Source organism: Neovison vison, chromosome 8 (genome assembly GCF_020171115.1).
Source record: "Neovison vison isolate M4711 chromosome 8, ASM_NN_V1, whole genome shotgun sequence".
NCBI classification, from domain to species: Eukaryota; Metazoa; Chordata; class Mammalia; order Carnivora; family Mustelidae; genus Neogale; species Neogale vison.
The window spans coordinates 85,985,951-86,008,345 of NC_058098.1; the positions used below are offsets into that span (position 1 = coordinate 85,985,951).

The 22,395-nt window shown below is 38.7% G+C and overlaps 1 protein-coding gene across 9 annotated transcripts in view; it reads right to left on the reverse strand.

Annotated features, from left to right (window-relative positions):
* The window catches only part of VPS54 (VPS54 subunit of GARP complex), a 99,222-nt gene extending 80,207 nt beyond the window's left edge, over positions 1-19,015 (reverse strand). For 3 of the 9 annotated variants that reach the window (XR_006386214.1, XM_044264083.1, XM_044264082.1), the window contains exon 1: positions 18,091-18,196. The gene's annotated coding sequence lies outside the window, so the exon portion shown is untranslated. Of the gene's footprint in view, positions 1-1,088; positions 1,107-18,090; positions 18,197-18,958 lie in introns of those variants that run through there. The other 6 variants (XM_044264079.1, XM_044264078.1, XM_044264076.1 and 3 more) reach the window with 4 other exon arrangements.
* Positions 19,016-22,395: the final 3,380 nt, after the last annotated feature.

The window sequence follows — 22,395 nt, forward strand, 5'->3', positions numbered from 1 at the left end:
TCTACAATGAGAATCTATAAATCACTTTACCATTCTTCATGTGATAATCTTTTCATAATTCTAACAAAACCATACTCAACCAGTATCTTCTCTTGAGGCCTTCTTTGGTGTCTCATACCAAATACGCCTTTATGTATGTTCTTAAAGATTTTATTTATGAGAGAGAGAGGGAAGGAGAGCAAGAGAGCACACACCAGCACAAGCTGGGCGTCAGGGGGATGGATGGGCAGAGGGAGAGGGAGAAGCAGGCTCCCCAGTGACCAGTGAGACCAAAGACACAGGGCTCCATCCCAGACCCTGGGATCATGACCTGAGCCGAAGACAAATGCTCAACCCAACTGAGCCACCCAGGCGCCCCTATGTATTTTTATTTTGCGATAATCATACTGAAATTTTGGTCTTTATATAGGTTTCTATTAGACTATGAACTTCCTGATGGTTCCATTTTCCTCTGTATTCTATATGCCTAATGCAGTTCCTGGCACACAGATAGTATGTAATAAATACTTTAAAGACGAATGAAATGGGTGTAGAACAGAGAGATGTTAGTGAGAAAGAAACAGAGAGATGTTAGTTAGTAATCCTTAAGTGAGTAGATAAGAGCATGCACCAGTACAGGATGATAAAGAAAGAAAGAAACATTCATTACAGAAGAATTTGCAAGAATGAGTAAAATCAGAAACATGTGACTGTCTTTCTTGTAGCTCAAAGTATCTTTTATGTTAAAAGTTAGGTTTAAAGCCTCTATTAAAAGTTTCTAAAACAATGTCATCCCAGAAGCAAGGAGCATACCAAGTGCTCAGACTTTGGTTTCTGAACATAAGGATCCCCTGCTTTTTGAAAGTTTGCATTATGCCACTTTGCTTTTATTAAAAACCTATATTAGTACCTGTTTCCATTAACCAAAAGAAATCCAAAGAGGATTTTAACTTATCTTTAAAAGGCAAGAAGCAAAAATTGCATTCAGTGTTTTGTTTGTAACAAGCCGTTACAGAGGTAGCACACACACACTAAGCAGCAAGGGTAGCAATGCTTAGCTCCTTCCCTGGATTCACACTACTCAGCATCTCAGCAACAAACCACTGTACCTTTGAACTGGGCCTCTAGGTATCTGTGTTTTTTCTTGATTTATTCTATACAACCATTATTAATACATGTCCTAAGATACTGTAAAAGAAAACAAACATTTTTCCACATAAATTAATGGTAACTGTTTCTTCAACTTTACACCATTTTAGCTTTACACTTTACATTCCTAAGACTTCTTAGGAATGTTCTACTTTCAGGGAACAAGTAAAAACTATGCCATTCCCCACAAAGAAATCATGGCTCATTGAAAAAATATCTGAGTCCAGAGCCAGAGCCCTGGGAACTCTTGTTGTGTCAGAAAGCAAGTAAGTGCTCACAGACAGACCAGAAGGATTTGTAAAGAACAACAAAAGATCAACTTAAAGGGGCTCTCATTGGCCACGTGGGGGACAATTTGAGGACTCAAAAAAAAAAAAAAAGAAACCTATGTGAGCATAACCTACTAGATAAATAAAAATTAGCAAATATAGAGTGGCACATAGGGGAAGAGAAAGAGATGAGGAAAAGGGGGCAGAGTGGAATAAAGAAAGGAAATCTCTTCTCCACAGAAGAAAGCCAGTAATAATTGTAGAAGGAATGATTGAATTAGAAAATCACATTTTGTAACCCCAACGTAAAAACCAATTCAGGCAAAAATCACTGATGTATGCTAAAGTTATTAGATTGATCAGAAGGAGAAAACTCACCTGGTACCAAAGTGTTAACCCCACAGATGTTAACCCCTTAGCAATGCAAACGGGAAAGTATATCTTTAAAATTTGACTGTCAGGGTGCCTGGGTGGCTCAGTGGGTTAAAGCCTCTGCCTTCGGCTCAGGTTATGATCTCGGGGTCCTGGGATCGAGTCCCGCATCGGGCTCTCTGCTCAGCAGGGAGCCTGCTTCCCCCTCTCGCTATGCCTGCCTCTCTGCTTATTTGTGATCTTTCCCTCTGTCAAATAAATAAATAAAATCTTTTTAAAAAAAATAAATTCTGTCACTACCTTAATTAAGTCAACAAACTTGGTATCACTGATAACAGTATGACAACTTAATATTAAGTGATTCATGAAATGAGGATATAAAATAAACGTCATCACCTATGAAGCACTCAAACCAAAAATACCTAATCCAACCTAATTAAGCCTCTAGACTGCGGTAAAGATTGTCCTGTGGACTCCTTGACAATCTGGTAAAGTCTACAGACACTTTCCCAGAATAATGTTTATATTGCATAAAATACATTAGAGATTACAAATGACAACTATACTGAGATAAACTTTTTAAAATGTAATATAGTAATTTTTTTGCTTCTAAATTAATGCAAACCTATCTTAATTTCGAAGCAATAAATAAGCAAAAATGTTTCAAGGTACCTGCAACAAATTAATGTGACATGAAAATATTTGAAATTTCTACTGGTGCCTAAGTTAAAAGTAGTGCTAATACCCCTGTGAAGGGTTATGTACATTATAAGTAAAGAAAATGCTAAAATCCAGTTAAAGCATGGTTTCTCCACCATAGCACCATGGACATTTTGAGTTGAATAATTCTTTGCTATTGGGTGTTTTCCTCCTACACACTATAGGATCTCAGATGTATCCCTGACCTCTATCTACTTGATGTCAACAGCACCCTTCACTCCTGCCCCCCACACATAATTATGATAACCAAAAATGTGTCCAGACAAGGCCAAGCATGCTGGGGTGGAAGAAAAGAAGGGAGAGGATAAAATCACCCCAGGGGAGAACCACTGAGTTAAAATAAAGATGAACATCTGTAAAATGAACATATGGACTAATTAAAGGTGCTAGTATCAATTCTTAAAATAAGTATTAATACAGGTTCATTTCCTTTTTTCCTTAGATAAAAGAAAAGAATAATCCAGGGCGCCTGGGTGGCTCAGTTGTTAAGTGTCTGCCTTGGGCTCAGGTCATGATCCCAGGGTCCTGAGATCCAGCCCAGCATCGCATCAGGCTCCCTGCTCAGCGGGAAGCCTGCTTCTCCCTCTCCCTCTCCCACTCCCCCTGCTTGTATTCCCTCTCTCGCTGCCTCTCTCTCTTTCTGTGAAATAAATAAATAAAATCTTTTTTAAAAAAAGAAAGAAAGAGCAAAACAACAAAAATAATCCTTAAACTGGGTGGAACCTTACAAAAGGACTTTGGACTTTATCCACAGGACTGGTAAGTCATTACAGACTTTACTCCATCACTCTAGGAGATTATCAGCTTGGAGGGCCAAGGACAGAACCTAAGAAGACTGGAACATTTCTGAAGAAAGAAATGAAAAAAAGATATAGAGTTACCTGGGTGTCTCAGTCAGTTAAGCACCTGACCCTTGATTCTGGCTTAGGTCATCATCTCAGGGCCCGCTTCCGCTTCTCTCCTTCTCTCTCTGCCCCATCACCACCATAACTACCACCACTATGCACATGAGCCTGCACATTTTCTTTCTCTCTCAAATAAAAAATAAATCCTTAAAAAGAAGGGGCAGAGTGCCTGGATGACCCCATTAGGCATCTGACTGTAGATTTTGGCTGGGGTCATGGTCTCAGAGTTGTGGGGTCAAGCCCAATGTTCGGATCCGTACACAGAATCTGCTTAGGATCCTCTCGCTCCCTTTCCTCTACCCTTCCCCCTGCTCGTGCTCCCTCTCTAAAATAAATAAATGTGATCTTTAAAAAAGAAAGATCGATATAAAGAAAAGCTTGTGATAAAGAAGGAACATCTAAGAAGGTGAGAGAAATATCAATTCAGAATTCACAAATAAAATGGGGAAAAAAACCATCAGTGACCAGTGACATCAGAAACAATGTCAAGTCCAACAGTGAAGCTGGATGCCAGATTGTAAAAGTTGGAGTGGAACCCACAATTATATGGTCAACTAATCTTTGACAAAGCAGAAAAAAATGTCCAATAGAAAAAAAGGCAGTCTCTTTAATAAAGTGTTGGAAAAAGTGGACAGCAACATGCAGAAGAATGAAACTGAACCACTTTCCTACACCATACACAAAAATAAATTCAAAATGAAAGACCTCAATGTGAGATAGGAATCCATCAAAGTCCTATAGGAGAACACAGGCAGCAACCTCTCTGACCTCAGCCACAGCAACCTCTTCCTAGACCCATCTTTAAAGGCAGGGAAACAAAAGCAAAAATGAACCATTGGGACTTCATCAAGATAAAAAGCTTCTGCAGAGCAAAGGAAACAGTCAACAAAACTAAAAGTCAACCTACTGAATGGAAGAAGATATTTGCAAATGACTTATCAGATAAAGTGCTAATATCCAAAATCTAAAAAGAACTTATCAAACTCAACACCCCAAAAATAAAGAATCAAGTTAAGAAATGGGCAGAAGACATAAACAGACATTTCTTCAAAGAATACATACAAATGGCTAACAAACACATGAAAAAATGCTCAATATCACTTGGCACCAAGGAAATACAAATCAAAACCACAACGAGACACCACCTCACACCAGTCAGATTGGCTAAAATTAACCCTCAGGAAAAAACAGATGTTGGCAATGATGCAGAGAAAGGGGAATCCTCTTACACTGTTGGTGGGAATGCAAACTGGTACAGCCACTCTGGAAAACAGTACAGAGGTTCTTCAAAAAGTTAAAAACATAACTATCCTACGACCTAGCAATTGCACTACTAGGTATTTATCCAAAGGATAAAAAAATAGTAATTTGAAGGGGCACATGCACCCCAATGTTTAGAGCAACAATGTCCACAATAATCAAAACATGGGAAGAGCCCAAGTGTCCATCAACAAATGAATGGATAAAGAAGATGTGGTACACATATACAACAGAATATTACTCGGCCATCAAAAAGAATGAAATCTTACCATTTGTAACATGGACAGAACTAGAGGGCATTACGCTAAGCAAAATAAGTCAGTCAGAGAAAGACATATGATTTCACTCACATGTGGAATTTAAGAAACAAAACAGATGAACAAATGGGAAGGGAAGGGAAGATAAAGACAGAGAGGGAGGCAAACCATAAGACATTCTTTAATATAGGGACAAACTGAGGGTTGCTGGAGGGGAGATGGGTGGGGGATATGGGGTAATTGGGTGATGGGCATTAAGGAGGGCACTTGATGTAATGAGCACTTGGTGTTACAAGCAACTGACGAATCACTAAATTGTACTCCTGAAAATAATACTACACTATATGTGAACTAACTTGAATCTAAATAAAATCTTGAAAGAAAAAAAAGAAGTTGGAGTGGAATAGGTAGGGAAATTAAAAAAAAATGGCTATACTTTCAATTACAGGATTACAAAACAGAATATATACTAAAATCCCATTTGATATAAAACCTTTTTATCACTCTCTATATATACACATAATGTATAAAAAGGTATACAACAAAATAATCTGCTTAGTAACATAACAAACCTTTCCTGACCACCATATCTAAGCACATTCTCTCCCCTTCCCTCCCTCCATCCAACACACATACACCCTGATTCTCTATGACTAGCACTTTAGTTTGTGATCTTTATAGTACTTGCTCAAATTTTAACTGATTATTTACCTATTAATTTTCTGTCTCCCCCACTATACTGAAAATACTTGTTACTTGTTTCATTCACCTTCCTATACCACCATTAGCAGAGTCTAAGCAATTGGTAAAACACATGAAAGTTCAATGAATGAATGAACAAGGGAACTAATATCATGGATAAAGAGGTAATAAGAATAAGCCACTAACAATGTCTTATGTAAGTTCATGCATTTAAATAATCTAAAAATACACAAAGTCAAAAATACATTATCTTGTTTGTATAACATTACCTTTCTAAAATTTTATTCTAGACTCTCTACATTCTTATAACACAGTATATATAATATACTTAAGAAACCTGGCCATTGGGCACCTGGGTGGCTCAGTGGGTTAGGCCGCTGCATTCGGCTCAGGTCATGATCTCAGGGTCCTGGGATCGAGTCCCACATCGGGCTCTCTGCTCTGCAGGGAGCCTGCTTCCTCCTCTCTCTCTCTGCCTGCCTCTCTGCCTACCTGTGATCTCTCTCTGTCAAATAAATAAATAAAATCTTTAAAAAAAAAAAAAAAAGAAAGAAAGAAACCTGGCCATAAAGTGAGTTAGATAGCTATTATTTATTAGTTGTGTGACTTTTACAACTTTCTTGTCTTCCTATTTCCTCATTTGTAAATGGGACAATAGTATCTTTCTCATAGGAATGTTGTAAAACTTAAATGAAACGTAACTTACATAACCTATATATAAACCCGTGGCACAATACTTGGCACACAAGAAACATTCAATAAAAAACTGCAACTATCACTATTTATTACTATAAATATCTTAAGTATTAACATTTGGACTGTGCCATACAAAGTTTTAAAATCAATTTAAACTTTAGGTTCCTGAGTCTCCTCTATCAGTGTCCTCTGCTTGAGTGCCCTTAGTTTTTGGAGAGAGGAGGCAGCAAATTTATACGGCCAGATATAATTTACTATCAGAAAATCTGCCAAAGAATAGAACAGTGGTCCTCAAAGCCATGCTAGTAAAAGGAGAGAAAAAAGAATACTGGAAAATGATGTTGAAACTAGAAAACATTTGGCCTGGAACAGAAGCAAGTCTAATGACAATACTATGCGAGAGAGGAAGGAGGAGGGAGAAAAAGCAAAAAGGCTAGAAGTAATGATTTAGAAAACATCTAGATAAAGGTCAAAGTTGAATCCATGGGAGTAAAGTGGATGAGATAAAAATTACAATCTCTGAGTTGGAGGGGACTTTAAAAGATAATCTGGCTCCACTCTCTACCTAATTTATGAACCCTTTCTACAAGGCTTTTTGCCTCATTTGAAAACTTTTAACAATGGAGAACTGACTACTTCAAAAGCAGATTATAACTATAAAACAACTATAATTGCTTTAGGAAAATAATTCTTTCCTGCAGTGTACAGAATCCTGCCTCCCTTAATTTTCCATTGCTATTCCTAGTCCAATTACATTATAGGAATAAAAGAAAATTCTTCCAGTCATAGGAAGATAATATTACAAAGAAAAGGTGTGAAAAAGAAATAGAGAGAGAGAGGGCTAATGCGAGCTCAGAGAAAGAGGAAGGGCAAATACACTTACAAGGATAGGAAAAAGAAATCAGAAATACCATCCTAATAGAAGCAAGGGAGAAGTGTCCAGGAGGAAAGTGTGAACAGCAGTGTCAACATGATGCAGTAGTCAAGTAACCTCAACTATCTTCAGTAAGGATATTGAATTAGAACAGTATTAGGACAGTGGTTGGGGCAGAAGCCATACTCCAAGATGTTAAGTATTAAGTAAGTGATGAAATAATAAAGGCCACAAGATCAACATCTCTTGGGCACCTGGGTGGCTCAGTGGGTTAAGCCGCTGCCTTCGGCTCAGGTCATGATCTCAGGGTCCTGGGATCGAGTCCCGTATCGGGCTCTCTGCTCAGCAGGGAGCCTGCTTCCCTCTCTCTCTCTGCCTGCCTCCCTGCCTACTTGTGATCTCTCTCTGTCAAATAAATAAATAAATAAATCTTTAAAAAAAAAAAAAAAAAAAAAGATCAACATCTCTTTGGTGGTGAAAGAAAAGTGACTAAGAGTTGAGAAAGAATTTTTTAGGCCATGGGAGACCGGAGCACATCTGTAGGCAAACAGCAAGAAACCAACTGAAGGGTGAGATTAAAGTGGAACAAGAAGGGGCACCTGGGTGGCTCAGTTGTTAAACGTCTGCTATCGGCTCAGGTCATGATGCCAGAGTCCTGGGATGGAGCCCCACATTGAGCCCCACATGGAGCCCCACCCCAGCTCAGCAGGAAGCCTGCTTCTCCCTTTTCTGCTTCTCTTGCTTGTGTTCCCCTCTGTGAAATACATAAATAAAATATTTTAAAAAAAGAAAAAAGGAACAAAAAAAGGTACTGGGGAGAAAAGATGGAAGGAGAAAGAAGAGTTAGATATACATGGGGATTGGCAGTATGGTGGTGAAGGCAGAGAGAGAACAATCACACCAGGGGGCTGTTACGCCCCACCTTGAGAAAGACAGGACTTTGTCAGGCAACAGTGAGAAAATGAGCAAGCAATACAGAAAAGTTGCACTCCATCCTACTTCTCTGCCTAATTCTCTTCCAGGGAGCGAAGGGGCAGAGAGTAGAAGGGGGCAGGGAGTGGAATCAGCTGGGACTTGGATACACTCCCACCCAATGTGGGAAACACGTTATCAGTGAAAAAAGGAAAGATGGGAAGGGAGAGGGAAGACAAAGCAAAGAAAGAAAGAAAGAGGGAGAGAGAAAGGATTACATTCCACTAATATCTGACGAAACACTATGGTTTTTAATTGCTTACTTTCATTCAGATTATTCTGTTGGTCTAACAGTCTAGTAAAACATGTCTGTATGAATCAGTGAATGGATCAATCAATGATCCCCATTATAAGGATGAAGAGCAGATTCAAGAGTAATTTGGTTTCAGACCATTTAGCTAATAAATTGTGAAGATGGGATTTGCACTCAGATCTTCTGATTCTAAACCCCATGCCTGTGTCTCTATATCATACTGCCTCTCTAAAACACCAAAATCTAAATTATTTCACTATACTGCCTCTCATTCATTTCAGGCACCCAGTACTTTCTTCTCTTCTGTCTTCTTTTTCTCCTTATGAATTACTGATCCTATAACAATTATTTACACTAACAAATACTTCTGTTCATCTTATATTAAAAATAAATGATAGCAATAATTATCATCTGACTGTGATAAGATTTTTTTAAGATTTGGCTTCTTTTAAAGTTTTTTTTTAATGTATTTAACTAATCTCTATACTTCCTGTCTCCCTCTGTCTATACCTCTGCTCGTGCATGTTCTTGTTCTATCTCTTTCTCAAATAAATAAATAAAACTGTCATTTTTGTTCTTAGGACTATATTGATATATAATTTCTTCTAACATTTTTAAGATAGGGTAGGTTATATAAATTTTATTTTAAATTTACTCTTTTTGTTAAGCATTTTAATATGTCTGATGGTTTACATATTTAAGACATATACAATACCAAAAAAAAAAAGACATATACAATACCAGTAACTTTGAATGAATGATTATAGGATTTATTTGCTAATCAATAACTCCAACAGTCTCCCCTGCATGTTCAATTCTCTCCTCCCTCATCCAATTTCAATCTATCTTTGCTTTGTTCCTAGCTGCAGAACACCAGAGAAAATTTATGTAGAACATCAGATTATAAATGTATAAATTCTAATCTGAGATAAGGCCCTACTCGCAGTATTTTCACTGATTTATCCTGCTCTTTCCCAATCCTCACAGTATTTATAACAAACCTTCATTACTCTTCTCACGTCCTTCATCAATCCCATGCTCAAAAAGTAATTGTCTTTTCACTCCATACCAAAGGAAAAAAAAGTCCTCATATAAGATTCTACCCTCCATATCCACACATACCAAATCCTCACAACTCTTAACCTCTGGGGTATAATACTGTTGTGTACTCTTGTCTAGAGTTAATCCCCCCACCAGTTGTTCTTGATCTCACCTCTTCCTACTTCATCTGAGACCCTGTTGTGTTAATTATTCCCTGACCTCCCCCATCGTCAATAACATTAACCCACCAAAAAAAAAAAAAAAAAAAGGTTCAAGTACTAAATTAAAGTTCTTTCCCTAAACTCTATCTCCTCAGGCTACTTCTTGCCTCCCCTTCACTGGCAAGCCTCTATTTGGTCTTTTGTCTATCTCCCCAGCAATCTATCTTCCAAGTTCACCACTCACTTGGCTGGCTATGGAAAAGGTGAGGAACAACCTGATTTCCAAATTAAAGTGCCAATATTCAGTCTTTATCTAATCAGACCTCACAGCCCTCAAAAGCCAATAAAACTAATAAACGTAAACAGCATAAAATAGAAAAATCACCATTTGTAATCCTCAAATGCAATGATCAATTCAAGCAAGACTCATTAATGGATCATAAAATCACTAATTTAAAAGGCTGTTAGGAAAACAATATATACATGTCATAAATTATCACCCTATCGATTATTTCTTTATTAAATAGTAGCTAGATCTGCCTGTTCCTACCCTTATCAAGTGATGAAAACTGGACTCACCAACAGGGGGACAGCCTGCCATTATGTGCCTCCTGATGTGATAAAGTGGTAGGAATACATATCATCTGTGATATTTTTGCCAGAAATATTTAACCAGAATCTAATCACGAAGAAACAGACTAATTTGGAATATAGAATATACTCAAGCACAAATGCCTCTACTTTTCATAGGATAAACCAAAGAAGAGGAGTCACTGGGCCTTAGTCCAAATTTGGGGAGACTGAAAAGGCATACCAGCCAAATGCAATGCATGAAACTTGATTGAATCTTGCATTAGTAGAGAGAAAAAAAGCTCTAATAAAATGTTGGTGGTGCGCCGGGGTGGCTCAGTGGGTTAAGCCTCTGCCTTCGGCTCAGGTCATGATCTCAGGATCCTGGGATCGAGCCTGCATTGGGCTCTCTGCTCAGCGGGAAGCCTGCTTCCCTCACTCTCTCTGCCTGCCTCTCTGCCTACTTGTGCTCTCTCTCTCTCTCTCTCTGCCAAAAAAATAAATAAAATCTTAAAAAATAAAATAAAATGTTGGGACAAATGGGGAAATTTAAGTACGGACTCTATGTTTAATAAGGTTATTGAGTAATTGTTGATATTTTTAGGTGTCATAATAGTATTGTGATTGTATAAGAGAAATCCCTGTAATTGGGGGATGCATGCTTAAGTATTTAGGGATGAAGTGTCATGAAATCTACAGCCTGCTTTCAGACTTGGCAAGGGGAAAAGTGGCAGGCGGAGGAGGAAGTTTATGTATATGTGTGTAGGTGTTAACTCTTTTTATTTTTCTGTACGTTAAAATTTTTTCAATAAAAATAATAATCAATGAAGGCTTACCAAGAACTGGAGGTAAGTAGAAATGAACCAGACAAATAAATGGGAGGAAGTGTGTTACAAGAATACTCAAGGAATTGGGAATATATGTGCAAAGGCTTGGAGGGGAAACGAAGCCTTTGCCAGAAACTAGAACTAATTTCAATTCTGAAAAAATTAGGGGCACCTGAGTGGCTCAGTCAGCAAGCATCTGACTCTTGATTTTGGCTCAGGTCATGATCTCCGGATCGTGAGACTGAGCCCCCCATTAGGCTCCTTGCTCAGCATGGAGTCCACTGAAAACTCCCTCCCTGTCTCCCTGTGTCCTACCCTTGCTCGTGCATGTGCTTGTTCTCTCTCTCAAATAAATAAATAACATCTTTTTTTTTAAATATAAGAAAATTATTAATTTGGGGGAAGGACAGAGTTGGGGAGAGCACAAGACTAGAGAGTTAAGTTGGGAAAAGAACTTGACGTAGAAATCAATTAAAATAATAAGGAATATGGATTTCATCATGAAGACAAAATAAGGCCACAGAAATAACAGTGAGAAATAATATAATCAGATTTGCCCTTTGGAAAAACCACTGATTACAGCACAGAGAATGGAATAGAGAAGACTAAGATTAGAAGAGTCCAGTTAGGAAACTTGCAATAATCTCAGTAAGAGATGACAGTAGCTTGAACTCAGATAATGGTGGTAGAGATAGAGAAAACTGGATAGATTCCAGATCTTTCTCCAGTTCCAACCTCTTTTCAGTGTCATAACCATATTTATAACTGCTTACTGGGCAACTTCATCTACAAGTCTCAAAGATGCCTAAATTTAATGTATCCAAAACTTAAATTCATTATTTATCATATTTACTTGATTCCACCTATCAAAAGTTTATTCCTTCTTTAGGTCAGTTAATGGCAACATAATCCATCGGTTTCCTAAATTAGAAACCCTAGAGCCAACTTGACTCCTTGACCTCTCTACATTCTTTAATTTCTATACTAATGTGGACTGTCGTATGGATTGTACCTCCAAAATTCATTACACACCCATTCCTTGCACTCCATTCCAATTGCTAGTAATCTAGTCCAGGATTTTACTGCCAATTAAACTGTTGTGAGAATCTCCTACCAAAAGTACTTCTTTGGTCCTAACCTCACTCAACTTTAGAATAATATTTCTTAAAATTTACATTTGATCAGGTCACTCTCCTTAAGTATTCTTCGATCATGGTATATATATCAAGTCTATCATGTCCAAAAACTCCACAACCTAGGCCCAATCTACCCTCAGTTTAGCCAAACTGAAACAACATCAACAACAACAGAACAAGAACTTTTTTTTTTTTTTAAGATTTTATTTATTTATTTGACAGACAGAGATCACAAGTAGGCAAAGAGGCAGGCAGAGAGAGAGGAAAGGAAGCAGGCTCCCTGCTGGTGAGAGAGCCCGATGCGGGGCTCGATCCCAGAACCCTGGGATCATGACCTGAGCTGAAGGCAGAGGCTTTAACCCACTGAGCCACCCAGGCGCCCCGAACAAGAACTTTATCTTGACATAATACATGACTTCAAAATTTTACTTTATTCACTCCACAAAATGTCATAAAATATGATGCATACAATATACATACACAAATACACAACTTAAGGTCAAAAAGCCAACTATTTGAATACAAAATTCCCTAAGTCAATAACACTTTTTACCATGAAAATTCCCCCAATCCCATTTTTTTAAGTTCGCCATATTTAAAAAAAAAAATAAAAGAAAAAACCTACCAATATCATTACATGACTTACTTTTTTTTTTGTTAAAGACTTTATTTATTTGACAGAGAGACAGACCACAAGAAGGCAGAGAGGCAGGCAGAAAGAAAGGGAAACAGGCTCCCTGCTGAGCAGAGGGCGGCACGCAGGACTCTATCCCAGGACCATGAGATCATGATCTGAGCCGAAAGCAGAGGCTTTAACCCACTGAGCCACCCAGGCGCCCTTACATGACTTATTCTTAATATTGTCTCTGACTATTCTAACCTCATGCTACCCTGTAAAAATATTGACTCGCTCAAGTTCTGTTACCTCAAGTCTTAATTTTGTATGATTGTGAAAGTTGACTAGTTAACAAAATTGTAAGAGATTACATTCTTCCCCACTTATTTCATGTGTTTTAGTTAATTCAACTCTAAACACTAGAGCACAACTACGGACTACTGGAGATGTAGAAAAATCAAAGCCTTTCTATTTTTGCAAAAAGATGTTGAAAAATAACAGAAAAAGAAACAAATCTAAAAAGAGGTTAAGATTTTACAAATAGGTTTTAAAACTCTATTTATTCAGTTAAATTCTCACATCTGAAGAGCAATTACTAGTGGTAGAATACCCTGTAATTATAAAATAAGACATGAATAGAGGAATTGAAGACAGAGGAATTATTCCCATCAAGGAAATTAATCCAGATAACCATAGCTTACCCTTGAAAAGACTAAAACTTTTTATACAAATGAGTCACTGCTGAATATTTTAATTCTGAAATTATATATTTTCATAACTTTTCAAATAGCATATTTTGAAAACAGGTAACCCTTTCTTGATAACTTAATTTCGCCCTAATAATCAGTTATTATACTGTGTTACAACAGTGATACTTTCAGGCGCTACTGAAGGAAGTCAATTTGCTCCTAGAGTAAGGAATTCGGAATTTTTTGAAATTTCGGAGATCATACTAGTTCTTTTACTATTTTGTTATCAATATATTTTAGAATTTCTCTCTTCTCCCTAGAGATACTATCAGCAGTCACTGTTCTCTGCTTCACTGTCTATATTTCCGACTTTGGTACCCTCTATATCCCATTCTAATTTGATTCTTCTGAAACAAGTAACTTTTATTGAGGTATAACTGACATTTAACATTATATTAGTTTTAGGTGTAGTAACTAATTCTTGTACTTGACATAGCATCTAAACACACATAACCTCATCTAATTCTCAGAATCATTATATAATCACTATATAAGAATTATCACTATTCCTATTTCATAGATGAGAAAATCAAGGCTCAGAAAAGATTGAGTAATTTATCTAAGATAAATAAAATAAAAAAAATAAAATAAAATCAAGGCTCAGAAAGATTGAGTAATTTATCTACGATAATAAAGCAGGTAAATAGCAAAAACGACCCCAACTGTCAATCTTTTCTTCTTTCACCACCAAGTTAAGCTTGTTAAAAACAAATTAAATGAAAATAAGTAAATAAATAATAATTTAAAAAAAAACAAATTAAATGAGTCAAAAGTGGGGCCCACAAGAATGAGAAAAAAAAGATGTGATTCACATATGACCTCTGAATCTTTTTGGATATTAACAATATACATCACTAAGTAATTAATTAAAAGAGCTTACTTTTCTCCTTTTTTAGTAGTTGAAGCTACCAGGAAAAAAAAAAAAAATCACGTCTACATAAAGAAAATACAACTTTATCTATTTCAAATTCAAAAAACTATGTACCAGTAACTAACAATTCAAAATATAATAACAGTTCAAATCTGCAGTAAAACAAGGCTTTTGCATTTTTAGGGAAAAAAGAAATTTTTCTTCAGATTAGGAGATACCTATCTGTGTTGTGTCATAATTAGATTGCCTTCTACTTTTCCCTTAACTGCCTCCCACTGCAAAAAGAGAGCTGCTGGAGGACCTAAAGGGTTAATCTAACATACTAAACAGCACCCAGTGAGACTTATTTTCCCACCAGGTGGGAGTTGAGAACAATAGGTCAGACACTCACTGGAATAATGCAAACTACAGGTTTAAAACAATACCAATGACATTTGGGTGGATAATTCTTTGTTGTGTGGGGGGGTGGGATGACAATGCTGTGCATTGTAAGTTTAGCAACATTCCTGGCTAATGGCACCTCAACTTCAGTTGTGACAACGGAAAAGCATTTCTAGACAATGCCAGATATCCCTTGGAGAGAAAATTCACTCCTGTATGAGAACCATGAGTTTAGATATGAGGGCCATGGATCTTTGAAAGAGGAGGCCAACAGCCAGCCTTGTTAATCTTAATGCTTTCAAATTAATTTCATTTTCAATATATGAACTTTTAAGAATAAAATGGTAACAGTACAAGAATATACCTAAATAATATATAATATATACCATCCTCCTTTATATTAAAGCATTTTTAGAGAATTTTCTAAGATGTATTTCATCTATGTGGATACATTAGTCTCCACACAACCCTCCATCCCAAAATGGGGAAACGTCCAGTTCTTTTCCAACTCTGCTAGAAAAATGTCAGTCACATGCACACATAAGAGAACCTAACAATTCTAATTAGAAATCCCCATTTCTTGCCTTACATGGCCACACTGTGGTTCCTGAGCCACAATCCTAGAGATTCAAGCTTCTACTCCAGAATTCTTCATTTGTTCCTGCCACCTTTTTGTGAATCAAGCAGGAAGTACACTAATGACCTTTAAGGTTTTCTCTAATCCTGATATCCTAATATCCCAGGGCAAAGATACTCAAACTTTTACTTGACTCCCGGCTAACGAGAATACCTCTTGAGATCACTGAAATCATTCACACTAACTTTCTTTCTCCACACTTTGATCTATGCTGAATATAACCAAACAGAATGTCAGTTGTTTAGAACATGGATTATTAACACCAGTGATCATCTGCTTATTCTCTGACTCAAAATATTTTAAACATGTAAGCTGATTTTAAAAGAAACACTTCAGGGCGCCTGGGTGGCTCAGTGGGTTGAGCCGCTGCCTTCGGCTCAGGTCGTGATCTCAGGGTCCTGGGATCTCAGGGTCCTGGGATCGAGGCCCGCTGAGCCTGCTTCCTCCTCTCTCTCTGCCTGCCTCTCTGCCTGCTTGTGATCTCTCTCTGTCAAATAAATAAATAAAATCTTTAAAAAAAAAAAAAAAGAAACACTTCAAAAAACTATGAGCTGATACCATTTACATGCATGAATCACAATAGGAAAATATTAAGATGGAAAGAAGATTAGTGGTTGCCCAGGTCGAGGGTGGGTGGGGAGAGTGGGGGAGGGTATACTATCAAGGAGCAGGTTTCTTTTGGGGGTGATGAAAATGTTCTAAAATTAGACTATGACGGTTTTACAACTCTGTATATATATTATGAATCAAAAAACTTAATTTATTTTTAAGATTTTATTTATTTATTTGACAGAGATAGACACAGCAAGAGAGGGAACACAAGCAGGGGTAGTGGGAGAGGGAGAAGCAGGCTCCCCATGAGCAGGCAGCCCCCCCCCCCCCCCCCCCCCCCCCCCCCCCCCCCCCCCGGCTTGATCCCAGGACTCTGAAATCATGACCTCAGGGGAAGACAGACTCTTAACGACTGGGCCAAGCCACACAGGCACCCCTAATTTTACACTTTAAATGAGTGTGCTTTACTCAAAGTTGTTTGTAAAAACTAAAAGTAGGAAAAAAGTTTTAAGCAACTTTCATTGATAGGAAAAGGAATGTGATTAAGAACAAATTCCGCAAAGTTTGCCATTTCATGAGTTATATAAGATTTGATTTTAATTCTGACATAAAAACTTAGTACCTATCCAGAAATAAACTTTAACTTTCCAGAAAACATACAAAAATTTAATCATCTTTTCCTAGCAAACTTTCAATAATTTAAAAACAAAGAAAAACATTTCAGAAAGCCAAATGCTAGAACAGCAATGCCTCTACAAGACCAAAATATATCAGTAAAATCAAGAAAACATGAAAAGTCTTTATAATTCTGTGATTCATTCTTCACAAAGAAAACCATTACAATATTACTCATTTCTTTTAAAAATGATCCTGTAATGTCTGTCCTGGTAGTGTAATAATTTTTAAGCTAACAGGGCATCATTTTAAAATAGCCAAATCACAATAAAACTGCAAACATCTAATACCCTAAGCCACAACTATCAATCACCTAAAATTTGCATATATCGGTCACTTTTACCAAAACCTTTCATGAGCAATGATGACCACTATGAACCATCAAGTAATACCTATTTCTAAGAAATCAGACTCTGACTGCAAGACTAATATAGACAAATCCCATCATTCCATCTGTTCCACCAAAACTGCTTAGGAATCAAGGCTCTTCAAAGTACTTTTCCAATTAGAACTCTCCAGATTTATAAAAGTCAACCTGAACGTCCACCTAAATCTGCAGTTTAAGTTACCACAATAATGCATTTCTCGGCAAACTATATCGTGATATAATTTGCCTTGTCAGCATTTACTATTAAGATGGCCCTGGGGGTTTGCCAATTAAAAACAAAAAACAAAACAGTGCAAACAATTTAATTCCTCGAAAGTAAGGGAAGCCTGACTCAATAAAAGCCAAAAAATAAAGCCGGTTAAAAGCGAATTAAAACAAAACTTGCAATGCCGGGTCAGTCAGTCAAAATTCTAAAACACCATCCTGAACTCTACACACGGACAGACCAAGTGGTTAGTTATAATGGGTAGCCAAAAGTTCTCTTGTCAACGACGGGAGAGCAGGGGAGGCCTGCTTTTGTCCCAATGCACAGATGGAAAGAAGCAGAACTGAAGAAAATTAATTACCGAACAAATTACTGCGAGCTAAATCGTCAAACTGAAAAACATCGAGTTTTTATGTGGGGGGGGGGGGTAGCCTTCCTTTATTTCCTTAGGAAGAAAAACTATTTTTTTTTTACATTTAAATTATTCCAGTAGGCTCAAATGGGGGTTAAGGGCCCGGCTGGGGGGGGAGGGGAGGCAAAGTTTGGGGGCGGCATCCAAGGAGGGTGGTGGAAGTTCCAAAGCCCGGATCCCAGAAAGGGGCGAGACGGGGGACGGCGGTGTTTTCGGCCGCAGACTGGAAGTGAGGAGAACAGCTACGGGCCCTGATCCCAGAGCGGGACCGAAAAGGAAGAGGAGGCGGCGGACAGAGGAATGGAAGCTTCAGCGCCCGTCAGTTGTGACCGAAACTCTGTCCGCTTCGGGCCGGGGAGGAGACAGAGGGGGTGGGGTCTCGAGCCCTCTCTCCACCGGAGGTCGGGACGAGGGTGGGCCGCGAAGCGCTGGGGGCCGGTTGGGGCCGCCCCGACACCTACCTGCGGGTCCCGGGCAGCCGCCCCAGAGCGAGGCCTAGTGCATCGCCGCCGTCTCCAGCCCTCCACGTCGCGCCGAGCCTGCTCCGCGGCCGCCGCCGCCCGGAGCCCCGCCGGGCCCGAGCCCGGCTTTCCGCCCCCGCCCCCGCCCAGCGCCGGCTGGCCCGTCGGCCGGGGGAGCACAGGGCCGCCCTCCCGAGCCCAGCTCTGCTCGCGGGTGAGAGGCGGCAGCGGCGGCTCCCTCACGTCTCTCCCGGGTGTCCTGTCAGCCAGCAGTTTCCCCCGGGTCCGCAGCGCCGCCTCCGCCGCTGCTGCCACCGCCTCTCCCACATCCCCGGCCTCCAGAGGAGCCGCCGCCGCCGCCGCCGCCGCCGCCGCGCCGCGACCACTACCCCTAGCGCTTCTGCTCCCTATTCCACTGCTTTCCCTCACCCCGCCGGCACGGCTCGGCCCGGCTAGGTCCGGGAAACAGTGCCGGAGGCCGCCGCGAGGCCGCCGCAGCCCCCAGCCCACAATCCACCGCGCGCCTCCGCCGGGGCGGGAGGGCCGCGGCCCGGGCCAGGGGGGAGCGCTCGCCGCCTCGGGAGAAGGGCCACGGCGCGGACGCCACGGGCCCAGCCGGCGTTCCCCGGGAGCAGGAAATACCCCCGCGCGACTCTTCTGCGCCTCCTCTGCGCCTCCTCTGATAGTCCTATACGCAAAGACTGAAACCCACGCTGAACTCTACTTTTCCCCACGACCCTTCCCCCACCCGAGTTCTGAAGAGCACCCAGAGGCCGCCTTCCGCCTGCCCTGGGACTGGCCAGCGATTCCTCCAGCGGGGCCTTCGCCCACCCCCAGACCAACCGACTGCAAACGTCCCTGAACCCACCCGGGACCTATTAAAGTAGATACTTCCACAACATTCCACCTCTCCTCTCGCCCCCTCAAAGTGAATGCTATTCAGAGTTTCCCAAATAAATGTCCTTTAAAAGGTTAAAGGTCATCTCCTCCCCAACAACCCACTGGACTTTGAAAATAGTGCATTGTCTCTCTGTTGATACCTTCCCCCACCGAGTCGGTCCCTTAAATTTTCCCCTAGTTCCAGGCCTTTCTACCATCTATCACACTATTCTGGCACGTAAACCGGTTATTGCTGCTCTTGGACTGAGATACTTAAAGTGTTTGTGTATTAATACCTTCTCACTGTGATTGTTAACAATAATACAATTCAGCCTGGTGTTTGAGGGCTTGCAATTTTAATTCTTTTAAAAGAGCAATCTGCAAAAAAGAAAACGTCTTAGAATATTTTAAAAACGAGAAAAAAGGGCTCTCTATCATTTGTGCTTATGTCTTAGTTTTAGGAGTATTTCTCTCAATTTTGAAACTATTCCTTGCCTGAAAATATCCACCAAAGTTTCAGGCATTTATAAACCCATCTGTTTAAACAAATCAAAAGTGAAAATGTAGCTTTTACAGTTGGGGATTAAAAAGAAAAAAGTTGATGCTAGTTTCATTTCCAAGAAGTCACTTCAAAAACTGCAAACACAACTTTATGAAATATTTTACCCACTAAAGAGCTAAAGTTGGGGAAGGGAAGACAAAAAAGAAAGACTCAACAAAAATGGTTGAAAGGAAATTCGTACCTTATGTTTTTCTAAATTCAATCCATTCTCTACAATTTTATAAGGAGAGGAAGAATATCAAGCCCCAATATGAAATAAATTTAACTACAAAGTAATAAAGAAGTCCTTCTAGATCCCTGACCTCATATAAAACCAGATGAGTTTTTATTATGAAAATATTAAGGAAAGCTTCACCAAATTTCATTCAAGGCCAGAAAGGAAAATAATTTCAATTTAAGTCTAGAATTGATTTACAGATTATACTAAGAAATGTATTTAGCTTATCAATTTCCCATATTTTGAACCTGACACAGGAAGTCAACAATAGCTCAAAAGCTGTCTTAAACATAGTGGTTTGGCCTTTTAAAAAATATTTGTATTAATACCCCACCTTGTTCCAAAAAAGATTCCAGGTTGCTCTAGTTGGCATTTGAATTAAATAATAACCGTGAGATATCTCCTAGACACTAGAACAAGACAGACTGGTTTGCTTTCCTCATTATCCATATGTAGATAACATCCCATAGAAAGAAATGCTTTATTTTTTCAGGGATTTAACAAGGTGTTTACTTTTACTTTGCTACAGAACAATTCATAATCGTGAATCTAAACATAAAAGTAAATGCTGATGATAAAGTTTGCCAAAAAGAAAACAAATCAAAACCCTGTTAACTGGACAGGTAATTTAAAGTTAGATAAATTTCAAATTAATTAATATGTTCATTTGTTAACTCTTGAATCACTTCATTAGAAATGCTTAATTTCGGGGCACCTGGGTGGCTCAGTGGGTTAAAGCCTCTGCCTTTGGCTTGGGTCATGATCTCAGGGTCCTAGGATCGAGCCCCGCGTTCAGGGAGCCTGCTTCCCTCTCTCTCTGCCTGCCTCTCTGCCTACTTGTGATCGCTGTCAAATAAATAAAATCTTTAAAAAAAAAAAAAAAAGAAATGCATAATTTCATTGAGTCAATCATTAGAAAAGCCAAACCACAAATAAATGTGCATAGATCCATTATTAGTGTTCATTTCCAGAAAACACAGATTACAGAAAATTAAGAAAAACTGATAGAATCATGATTACCCTCAAAAGAAACAAATATGAAGAAGGTATTAGCTACCATATTATTAACACTATGTTTGGCATAGTATTTATTAACCTATTAAGAATTATGAATGATTATGCTCATTAGGGTCACATATTCTCACTAGCGAGAGAATGGGCAAATTTTCTGATGCTGTAACTCCTGTAGAAGATCTAAGCTTATATTTACTATGTGTTCAGTGCATATTTGTTCAGGTAGCAGTAGTGAGATTAATGTGTCTAGTCAATCAATGAACACCATCTTTAATGACTTGTTTGACAGAACCTGTACATTCACATGCCAATATAAATACAGAAGGGAAAGGGAGCACTGGTAGAAGAAACAATCAGAAAAATTTTGCAATTTAGTCAGACATAAACACTAACCTTTTTTTCCCCCACTATAGCAAACTTTAAATCTATCAAATAGAAACCCACTTGAGTTCTCTAACCTACTCTATAAATACATATAATTATATCATGTGTTTAGTACAAATTATCCTTGATAAGCAAAATATACCTGCATTCATGAACCGAAAGTATTACCCTGATAGTAGTTTCATCACAGTTTTATTTTTTGATCCAATGCCATGAATTATTTTTTCCATCATATTTAAGCTATTTAAAAATGTTACAATGTTTAAAAATCACACTTTATATTATTAGTGTGTTATTAGTGTTCTAATATAATATTATTAGTGTTCTAATATAATTAGAACCTGAAACTATGTTTTGCTAAGTCTTCATATATATGTAGGACTATCTTAATGTAGGAAACTTTCTAATTTACTTTAAATATGGTGTAAGATGTTAAAGCTATATGTGGATATAAGTGCACCACTAGAAATTTTATATTTCATGTGATATTAATACACTCAATAATTGTTGGGAGTAATATAAAAGTTTTTGACATACCATCAACTGTATCTCCTAAATCAGTCGCCTTGATTACACTGGAAACAATTCTTTAACTTTGTTTAATTTCTCTGTTACATTTTTCTTTGACTCAGATCATCCAAATTCCATTTTGATTATCATAATAATAGCAACTACCATTTACTAAGAATTTATTGTGCTCCAAGCATAGAGAAAACCAAGGTAGCATGGTGTATTAGTTTTCTATTGCTGTGTAAAAATTAGTAAAACTTAGCAGTTTAAAATAACACATATTTAATGTGTTACATTTTCTGTAAGTCAGGAGTCTACTCACAGCTTAGCTTGGTCTTCTACTCAGGGTCTCGTAAGTCTCCAATTAATGCATGAGTCAGGTTGTGTTTTCATATGGAAACTTGACTATGGACAATCTGCTTCCAAGGTCATTCGGGTTGTTAGCAAAATTCCTTTTCTTGCAGTTGTAGAACGGAGAGCCCTGACTTCTTGCTATCTGGAAGCTGTCTTCAGCTCCTAGAGGCCACCTGCAGTTCATTGTCTTGTCAATTTTCATCAAACCAGAGAAGAGTGTCTCTAAACTTTCTAAAGTGAGTTGGCTAGCAAGAAAGAGTGATACTCTATCATCTTTGCCACGTTCCATTGTTTAGAAGCAAGTCACAAGGTTTGCCCACACTAAAGGAGAGGGGATTACACAAAGATATAAGCCAGGAGGCTACCCTAGAATCTGTTTACCACC